The sequence below is a fragment of the Pinus tabuliformis genome, chromosome 4_2 (assembly GCF_031772625.1).
Source record: "Pinus tabuliformis cultivar Carrire ecotype Pingquan chromosome 4_2, CPIR1, whole genome shotgun sequence".
Lineage (NCBI taxonomy): Eukaryota > Viridiplantae > Streptophyta > Pinopsida > Pinales > Pinaceae > Pinus > Pinus tabuliformis.
This window is the reverse complement of record NC_142304.1, coordinates 620,306,255-620,314,747: the sequence shown is the minus strand read 5'-3', so window position 1 is coordinate 620,314,747 and position 8,493 is coordinate 620,306,255. Positions and strand designations below refer to the sequence as shown.

The 8,493-nt window shown below is 34.4% G+C and overlaps 1 pseudogene; it reads left to right on the top strand.

The window, feature by feature from the left end:
• The first annotated feature begins 7,257 nt into the window (after positions 1–7,257).
• On the top strand, positions 7,258–7,891 carry LOC149170845 (uncharacterized; annotated as a pseudogene).
• Positions 7,892–8,493: the final 602 nt, after the last annotated feature.

Here is an 8,493-nt window from a genome sequence, read left to right as displayed (position 1 = left end):
ACATCTCTTGGTGACACCTTCACTTGAACTTGGCCTGTTTGGACCACCCTTCTCCACTAATTACAGTCTTTGCAATTATAAAATTGTCGCGTCCCTCACTCAAATAAAATATTATTTCCCCATATCCATGGCTAATGCAATTTTTCTCGATTAGTTGTATCTTTCCATTGGTTGTCTTCCACCTTTTGTTGTATCTTCTCTTAGGAAACCTTCTTTCCAACAACAACATCATGTTAATATTGATGTCTAATCCTACCTTCAACTAGATTTTACTCTCGCACATTACTAATCTCGTTCTTGAAGATATTCATGATCTCCTCATCACCTGCTTCATTGCTACATCTCATGCAATACCATCTCGGTCTTCTTCAACATCATGTATCACTGAGGTTCAGCTCATACTCAAAAGTGAGATATAACCATAACCTCCACGGAGACCTCATCGACTCTTATTCTTTAGCTCATACTTTTGGCATCACAGGTTCAGCTGATTGAGAACTCTCTTTAGCTTCCTCTTCTCCTCCATTTGTTACATTCTTTCTGACCTCTCTCTACAATTCTAACTGCAACTACAACTATGGAATTGTCATGAAAACGTGTACCCAACTACAGGAGGAAGTTGCTCTTATGTAGGAAATTTTTCTCGCTCTTTAATACCACTTGATGAAAATCAAACTAGGGGAGTCCTTCATTTTTCTCCCCAGAAGGTCCTCAATTTAGGACCCATGGGTCATGGCCCACAACTCGTTTCTTTTGACATGCAACAATTGTATTGTCGCCATTTCAAACCCAAATTGTCATGCAATATTTCCCAAAATCACTTGAGCCCAAACACCAATTTGGGAGTCTGAGAAAATCAAACGTTGTGCACTCTCGGCTTCTTGGCCTAACCAAAACAAGTTCTAATGGTGCATCATGAGGTTTCTGGACAAGTCTCGACTTGTTTCCCTATCCATTGGGCTGACTAATTCCTACCCCCGCCTGATTAGAATTATGAATAAGGTTGGGTTGTTGAGCTTCTTCTTGCAACCTTCAACTCCATGGTGCCTAACTAGTTCGAGGCTTAACCAATCGATTGATCCCACTCATGTTTGGAACTCGCTTGAGTATTCGGCCTAGGTTTGGAATCAATCGGTTTCCTAGACTTGCACTCTTTCCTCATTTTCTTCTTGATGGCCCTTAATAATTCTTTTCAGTGCTTTGACTTGAACCTAATACCTCGCTTGAACGATTCCTACTTGGACCACTTCGATACAACAATAAATTGAATCTCCAGGCCCGGAAAAAAATATGGACATGATAACATATACATAAACATGATTCAAATAAACATGGAGGATATATATTAAAAGAAATAAAATGATTGCAATCATCGCCTCTTGGTCTGAAAACCCTTAGCCTAACTCAAAATTACCCTTGTCATGATTCTCAGCCTAATTTCTTCATTATACTGACTTCTTTTCCTTCTAGAATGCTTTTAGGAAGAATAAATAACAAATACCCAAAATAACCCTAATAGAACGATGATCTCATTCTTTCCAACTAATCGCCTTCTAGAGGCTTTACAAATTCATTTACATTCTACATAAAACTAAAAAAAATTGCCCTCTTCCACTGCATGACATTTCATCATTTTCAAAGCATCTGGAAACCAAACATGGTTTTAGGTGGGCTTTACGCCCCTGCAACACACACATAGACACACACACACATTTATGTGTGTCTAAAATATTGCGTGCCAACACAAACTATTTAAGGTTTGGGCTTAGATAAAACTATCAACCAGGAATTTAGTATATCCAAATACTATTTCTTTTATGGAAAACTTCTCAAGTGAGAGATGAAGAGAGACACTCTATTGAGATATTTTATCAACTACGAGTTTTTTCTCAACTTGACAAAGAAAGGTTTCCTATAATTTTTAGGAACTTGTAACTTCTACAAAGGTGAGCATTTGTAATTTTTGTAATTCATTTGGACGAACCAATAACAACATATTAATGTTCATATATAATTTAAAATGATACAAGAATGTTTGAGTTTCATTAAGAATTATTATTTATAATTATCTTTTCTAAACTTTATCTATTGAGAATTTTATATTTCTAAAAATTGCTTGAAATGAAACCCATTATCATCAAAATCTCGGTACTATTATTTAAAAACAAAACAAAAAAATGAAATAGCTTTGCACTTCCTTGCATCATACTCTTCAAAAGGGTATTTTGTTAGTTTTCTTTGAAGTGAACACACCAAAATGAAAATGGTTCCCACATAGATGTGTATATTCAACATTATTTTTTCTCTTTCACTCTATTTCCATAAAACAAAATGGATAAAAAAATAGGAAATATCATCAAAGCTCTAGCTCAATCCATACACATTGTGAAAATTATATTCTTTTACCATAGTATGTGTAGGTTTCTTATTATTTTTACCTAATATCCTTTATGTTTACAAAAATATGTTCTTTTACATAAGAATAAGGAGGGGCAATTTTCTATAAAACTTGCTTTCACTTTAACGTGAAATTCTCAAACAATAAGTTGATGTGGAAAAAATGGAAAATTCTCTAAGTTTCTTTCTAAAAATAAGTGTTACCCATTTTCATGTTTTAACTCTCTAAATTTTTCATTACTTTCTTGTGAAAGATGAGTTTCATTCCTCAGAGAAGGCTTTAGTTAAAAGACTTGTTGCACTTTGTTTCTACATGCCATTGTTTTGTTAATGAAGGCGATTTTATATTATTAGTATGTGCCCTCAGGGCTGGAAGGGACTATAGTAATCAATTGAAGCTTTAATATTAATCATGCACAAAAAATGATGACCATAATTGTGTTTCAAACCAAAGTTTAACAAAATTTAAATTGACATTTTTATTTTAACTAATGTTTATATGGATGACATTTTAATGGTAACCAAAGTTTGGTTCATTATCTTTCTTGGCCTCTTCACAAGGTCAGATGTGCACATTGGCATTATGATACATTAGGATAAAAGAATAGGTTCAATTAAATTCGTCAATATTTTCAATTACATTAGTCTCTAGTCAAGTAATCGTAACATTACTTCTTCAACATTTAATGTTTATTGTAAATTTTTCCCAGTTTGATATTTACTAGAAACATTTCCACTTTCCCACCTCGACATCTAGGTATATGGGATTTTCCTTGGCAAACTCTGGCATGTTTTACCTAGTGCAACTCCAATGACGCAGAGACCTCTCATCTTGGATGATATCCTGCAAATATTTAGTTGTGGTATTGTGAAACATGAACTACGTATATCTATGCTCAGTCAGGTGAGGGGCTGATTTTAACTCGCTTTAGCGAGAGCCTGAGTGTCAGTTCAACCAGAAATAGTGTATATTACAACCCACAACAATGGCTAGCTAGTTTTAACCCACAACTTAAGCGTTAGAACAAATTATTTACTTACGTCATCCAAAGGCGGCCATACTATCAATATCAGAATGGGGAAAAGGAGGTTGGTTGGGCATAACTTCTTAAGAAATTCCTATGCCTTAAAGCTTAATGGGTAGGGCCTTATTTCTTGTTCACACAAGAGCCTGCAACAACCACAATGATAAGCTTCCTTTTGGATGCTAAATAGCTCCTCGTACCTGTAGTTTCTGACTCGGGACATAACATCCCGAAATCCCATGATACTCATATATGTTCAATGCACTGTAGATAGGTGAACACTTACATATAAAAGTATGGTAGTCCTATAAATCATGAGTTGATTCTTGAGGCATGATATGACCATGAGTTGTTGTAATCTAGTAGAACATTTACTTGGATATTCACTCATGATTCTTGAGGCATGATATGACCATGAGTTGCTGTAAGCTAGTAGAACATTTACTTGGATATTCATGCAACTGATAACTCTTGGGTACCACTGGGTTTGGAAGATGGTAAGTACACCTTCATAACCCCTAGCTGATAAATTTCTCATTTATTTAGCGTTCGCCATTGCCTGAAGATTTTTTCTATTCTCCATTTCCCTTAACCCAAGAGCATGTAAACAAGGTTCTCTCCACCTTTCTCATATTTTTCCTTAAGTTAGTTACCACTTTTTTCATTAAGCTAGTTACTAGAAACCCTTTGACATAACCGCTTTTACCAAGCCCACCAAGTACACAAGAAGGAAGAAACCTATAATCAGAGGAAACAAAAGCCTAAATATGTCCAACCTATATCCTTGAACCTTTCCATCTTTAGCCTTCATAACCAACCGAAAAAGGAAAGGAATACCACCTTCCACAATGCATAAATTGCAGGTGATGGTTCTGCTCCAGTCGTAAACAACGTGCGCAAGATCAGACGATAAGGTTAAGGTAGTGGGTGACTTCCTTACATATGTATCAATAATTATTCTCAAGCTTCCAAAGGTAGTTCGCAACTAATTTATCACTATATAAACAAATACACTCAACTTTTAAAAGGTAGCTTGTAAGAAGGAACATTGATGCAAGAAGGTATCGGAGGAAGGATTTATTAATACAAGCAGGTAACATTCCTTATTTATTACCACATACGATTAATAATTCCCTAAATCACTTCATTTACTTTCCTTCTACCCCATGTATTGACATATTAACATGCTACAAGGTTAAGTGGTGTGGTTTAGGGCCTTACATGCTATGTTATGGAGGAGGTGAGGCATGTGGCCATCATGGGAGGGCCCACATGGTCCATCAAGATTTTATTTTTTTATTTATTTTTAGGCACTTTAATGACTTTGTGGACCTAAACTTTCAGCTAGTTATTATTTCTGCAAAGCTGGTTTGAAGCTCTTAGTGTTAGAGTTAGTAGAGAAACAATGGTCGACCCTTATGAGATGGCGATATGGGCAGACTTATTTTTACCTTCTGTAGCTCTATAAACACTTTTTGTATGCCGATGAAGACAAATCTCCTAAAAGCATATGATCCTTATTCATTCTTACAGTACGAATTTGGCTTGATATCTTGTTTCTAGAGAGGTTTGCAGCTTTAATATGTATAAGTAGAATACTGACAAATACCATATTACTACAGTTTCTATGTATCTATGTCACACTTCCACTCTATATCCTTGTGACACAGGTCAATCATTTTATTTTCATTGAAGACACAATCAATTTGGGTGTTTGGGTATTTTGATCAAACAAGTAAGGTTCATTGTATAAGATTGGATTTGTTGATCACTAAATTGGCCTCATCTAATTTAAATTCAAAATCAGAACCCTTGTGCTCTACGTTCCCCCTATATGTTTAATTCTTCCATGATCTGGATTTTGGCATTGGGGAAATAACTTTCCAAAGAGAAATCATGTACAGGGTCGAGGCCCTCACATTGAATATGAAAATTTGCATAGTTAGCGACTTTAGACATTGGTTTCTTGATCGACTAACTTTATCAATATAACAACAGAAGGATGTTAGGGTAACAACGCACACTCATTTATATATAATTTGATGGTCCTTGTGTATTCTTTAATGGATGCATTTGGTGCATGCATTTTTTAGTATGAAGTAGAGTGATTGAGTTTCTATTTCTCATATATTACCACATTTTGCTCATATTTACATAGTATATTATACTTTCAATATGGTCACGGAGACATCAAAGCCCATATTCATAATTGATAAGTTTGTGTGTTGTCCTATTAAAATTGATAATTTTTTGTGCTTCAATTGTGATACTTCTATACATAGAAATGCAAATCAACTTTATTTAGTATACAAATGTATACTAAAAGTAGCCTTCAATTTTGAAGAAAAAAGTTTAAGAGGATTTAGATCATATTATGTTTATTTTTTGCACTCGAAGAACCCTTGTTTCATTTTCTTCATTGTATAATTTATGATTGACATCTAGACCACAGTCCCTATGGATTTCTTGACAGAAAAATAGCCAAGCCGATGAATTTACAAAGAACTATGAGTTGAGTACTGCCCCTTTGTACCCAAATATCACAAAATATAATCAATTCAATAGGTAAACGTCTCCACTATCATTTTTATGTGATTCACCTTCCTAGCTTCTTAATTACGTTTAGATCCCTACCAGTCATTTGGGGTGTGTTTTAAAAAAAATCTTTGAGTAGAGTGCGACATTAATTGAAAACATAAATATACAAGAACATTACCTTTTTCTGCTTTTTCTTTGACTTAATAGATTGTTTCTCTTCATTCTTATTTTGTGGGGAACCTTCATCCGATAGTAATATAGACTCCAATTCTTTCAATGTAAGCTATTCACTACCATCCTCATCATAATCAGAAAAAATACATATATGTGAGCTTATCAAAAGGGTAAAACAGAGGAATTTCACATCTATGTCAAACAAATACATGTATTCATAATTCATGCATACCTTGTAAAAGACCTTATAACTGATAACTACTCCACCAAAGAGTTCTCCTCCAAAGTCATTCTTGACTTTTCACTCTATCAAAACATTACTTCTATCAATATTTCCAAGTCTATTCCCAGATGAATATGGAACAATACTCTCATCTTTCTCCTCGTTCAATTGAACCTGAAATTCAACAACATATGTGTTCTCATATGATATCTATAATTTAGCATCTTCCATGATGTTCCTATATTGAATTTTCAAATAATTTATTGTCTTTGTCTTTTCTAGATTGGTTGTTATCCATTGTAGATAAGCCAATCTAAATTTCGGATCCTAACTTTTGTTTTGTCTAGGTGTATGTACCTCTGAATTTTTTGCCATTGATATTTTTTGTACCTCTACTTTGTCATCTACATCAATTACAATGCTTCTCGCCATCATATTTTTTTTTGGAGTGCATACAATTCTTCGAGATCTATTGATTTTGTCTTTTCTAGAAGAATATTAGGACAATGTTTACAATTTTGTGGGTGTTTTCTTCTTTGCTGAATCAAATTTAAGACTTTTCTTCACTCTTGAATGTTGTTTTTCTAGATCCTAAATGATCTTACCCACTAATTTCTCTCAAGTTCTTGTTAGATTTTAATTGTTTTCCATGTATATAAAGAACTTCCACTCTATCATGTCCGATCAGGCTACTTAGCTCCATTATGATAAGGATATATAGTAAGAGAGGGAAAATTATGGCACATGCTTGTAGACTAATATTGACACAGCAAATGACAGTCAAAAGAACTCATTATAAATTACTTTATTTAATTTATATCTTCATCATTTTCATATATTTTATTCTGGTACCTTACATGTACATGCAATTGTTATACATTTGTGTTTTGAGAGCAGGCAATGGGCAATAGAGTTTTCAGGTCTCAGGTTGATCAGAGTTCAAAATAAATCAAATATTGCATCCCAATGGCAACATCTAGTACTTGACAGGCCCTATTAAGGAAGGGGAGGTCATGAAGAAATACCCTAGATACATGGTATGTCATTCTCAGGCTTTCCACATAGGGAAATCCATTGTTTCTATTCCCTCAAATGAGTCTTTGAAATTAGGTCACACTTAGTTCATTTTCCCAAGAAAATTGTTTCAATGTGTTCTCACAACCTCCATAGTTTCTTCTTTCATTTCAAAGGTGTTAGTGGAAAATCATGCCAGCCACACATAGGTTAGTGCTATAAGGAAAAAATCATTTATGTTCAAATGGAGGCCAAGGCCTTCAAGATCGTGAAAAAGAAGGGAAACCCTCTGCAAGTCAAGATCTCCACCCACTTTCTCAATGGTTTTTCAAACATTAATGAGACCTCTAGTGGCTACCATGGATACAAAAGTTCCAAAAAGAGGCTATCTGATAGTTACCAGTTGATGGATTATGGCAACTGGTGGTCAATAGATTTTCTTATTTTTATCTATTTTTATCCACTTCACCTTACCCATTTCATAGCTTTTTGCGAGGTTAATTCATGTCTCAAACTATGAAGGTATGATAAATTGGCGATGTCTTGTTGAATACTGATTAATGAAACATAGTCCTAAGCGAAACGCTACCTATGCAACTTTATAACTAAATATTTATTGTAGAATCGAGATAATGATGAAAAACATGCTACAAATCAGCACATGACTATTGGTGAGCTCAGAGTGCTATTATGGGAGAAGGATTATAATGGTGTTCAACCAACAAGAAGTTGATGGATCAATATTATTGCTATATTTTGCATTCCATTTCAGCATTAACGATTGTTGTATATTTGCGGGCAGACAGAGTTGTCGAAACTTTAAGTTTTTTAGTATTATTTTTGTAGCAAGGCAATGTATAAGTAATGGTTAAGGACGTTGAAATGCATCCAATTGATCCAAAAGTGTAACAACACACTTTACTGTATTTTCTTTCAATTAATGAAATTCTGATTTTCTTGAGCACTGAATAACCTTCGATCTTTTTCCATAGCCCTGATGGGAGAGTCAAGCCCACTCTCCTGATCAGGTGTTATTGGATTAGTTGTGTGTATAGATTTATGTTGGTTGTGTTCACTTGCTTTATTGTTGTGATGATTTATTGATCGCATTATTGAGAATTT